Raw genomic sequence first — 2,454 nt, 5'->3', positions numbered from 1 at the left:
CGTATAATTTCTGTTTCAACTTAGTGGTTAAGACTTGTACATGATCAGGATAAGTCAAATGAGAATCCTAAGTAATTCCAAGATATTTGTAGGTAGTGACTGTTGGTAGTGACAATATCAAGGGGTTTATTTAAAAACGTAAGTTGATTTGTTATATTGAAATGTCTCCTGGGTGAGGAAAAATACATGCACACAGTTTTTTTAACATTAATTGACAAAAGATTATCTTGAAGCCAACCATGAAATGTCTGAAGATCTGCTTGTAACTGACTATTAATAGATTCAATATTGAAATCAGACAAAGTTAGAAACACTCATGCTTCTCTGAACATAATTAGTCAGTTTTACCTCCTGACTTGAGAGGCTAATTTCTTGTGGTTCTAAACTGATTCCTTTTAAGTCTTGATGGAGGCTGCTGGGGATTTATAAACAGCAAAAATATTCTTGACCAACTGTATCTGTATGAACCACAGTCTGAGATGTTCCTGTTGTACACGACTGCAGGGGAAACTTATACAGTCTACATTTGTACATGCTTTATTATTCCTGGTCATAAGGTGGTGTTAATTAGAGGACCACGTTCTTGGAACAAATTACCAAGAAATGTCAAAAATGGCRACAGCTACTCTGATCTAAGAAACTCAAAGTTTGCCTAAAAACAAACCTAACGTATATTCACTCATATCTTGATTTTCAAAGTGTGAGGTTTGTTTTGTGTCATGAATTGCTTTGTTAGTTCTTATCTGTTATATTTTTGCACTTGTATAATTAATTGTCTTTCTGTCTTTATCACTTTATCACCAGAACCCCCCCCCCCCCCACACACACATACTCCATCAGCCATGTAACACCAAACAACACATCACTTAAAGCCAGTAACAACCTCGCTCCTCTGTATCTTTTGCTTCTTTATGCTTGCATTCTCGCTATCTCAGATCCTCCTCCCGTCTCACCGGTCCACCTGCTCACCTGACCACCATGGATCAGGTGAAGAGCCTTCAGATGCTTGGCCCCCACCTCTGGAGCTCTCTGCCTCAGGGTTTGCAAAATTCAGTTTCTATTACTTCATTCAAATCTCAACTTAAAACTCATCTACTTAGCATTACCATTTGCCATGACGTGTTTATTTATTGTTCTTTTATTCTGTTAATTTGTTTGTTTTTATTGTGTTTATTGAGTTATTTAGTTTTTTTCTGAATTAAATTATTATTAATATTAGCTGTTGAGCTTGTTTACAGTATATTCATGTGAAAATGATAAAAGTTCATTGTCCTTTTTTAATAAAATGTGTTCAAACAAAGTTGTAGTCATTCATGGAAAGCAAATTGCACATCTCCTTTTTACCAAAGTCCTTTTGCAATTGGTTATGTGTTAGTGATGACTCTCAGCTACCAGAACCACATCAATTTTAGCTTCAGTTTTCTGTAAAAATGACTAAGTTGTCACCATTTTTTCGTAGGCTCCAAAGGTTAATCAGTTGTAGACATGCATGCTTTCTGAGAGTTTCATTCAATTTCAGCAGTAATAACATAAAACATCTGAGGGGATGAATACTTTCTACAACCAGCTGATTTTGGTTTCAACACTGAAAAACTGTCATTCTATAAAATCAGTTGGTGTCAAATGAGATCAAATAGACTTTCCTACCTTTTGAAAAGTCACTTTTGTTGCAGTTGCAGCCTGCAAAATCCCAGATTCACAGCTTGAACTTGCTGGTCTACATTTCATCTGACTTACGAACTGAAAGGAGTTTCGCAATCCTTGAACACAGAATAAACGAATGGGTACGAAAGACATTGAAACTTGTTCTGACACGCTTTAAGAACTATGTAGAGCCTGACTTTAACACTGGTCTGATTCATTAAAGTACTGACTTTAAGGAATAAGTCTTGTTGCACCTGTACCAGTGTTGCACACAGAAACCTTTCTGTACCATGCCTTCACAAAATAAAAACATGTATTCYGCGAGGGATTGTTGCTGGCTTCCCAATGAGTTTTAAATGACAAATTTATGTTTCAGTGCATTTTCACATTGAACAAGTTAATGCAGCAAAGTCTGCAAGTTTAACAGAACTATTCTTTATGTTTGAAGGGACACTCACTGATTCTGATCATAAAAATCTATAAAGTCAATTTAAAAAAGTATCACACTTTCAAGGTTTCATTTCAACCTCAGACATCTTTTCCTGCATTCTTTGCTCTGGTTGTCTGAGAACCAGTTCTTGACAAAGTGTGAAAGGGAAATAAAACTAACATTAAAGCTCCGCGGAGCCTCAAGCGGCCCTCGCAGCTAGCGCTGCTCCGGCCTATAGCCACCGCGGGGGTACCAGCACCGCCACCCGCCCGCCACCGCCGACGCTCGCTCGCCATCCTCCATGCGATCTGCATGGATGCCTTCGGCTGAGCTCCCTGGCGATGCACCAAAAATCTGGAGCAGATTGGGCCATGTAGAGA

At 38.3% G+C, this 2,454-nt stretch overlaps 1 protein-coding gene across 1 annotated transcript in view; it reads right to left on the bottom strand.

The window, feature by feature from the left end:
* LOC106522524 (aminopeptidase N) overlaps positions 1-1,791 on the bottom strand; it is a 15,238-nt gene extending 13,447 nt beyond the window's left edge. Inside the window, exon 1 of the mRNA XM_014015556.1 lies at positions 1,648-1,791. The gene's annotated coding sequence lies outside the window, so the exon portion shown is untranslated. The remainder of the gene's footprint in view (positions 1-1,647) is intronic.
* Between the last annotated feature and the right edge of the window lie 663 nt (positions 1,792-2,454).

The sequence above is a fragment of the Austrofundulus limnaeus genome, unplaced genomic scaffold (assembly GCF_001266775.1).
Source record: "Austrofundulus limnaeus strain Quisiro unplaced genomic scaffold, Austrofundulus_limnaeus-1.0 Scaffold131, whole genome shotgun sequence".
Lineage (NCBI taxonomy): Eukaryota > Metazoa > Chordata > Actinopteri > Cyprinodontiformes > Rivulidae > Austrofundulus > Austrofundulus limnaeus.
This window is presented reverse-complemented; position numbering and strand designations above follow the sequence as displayed.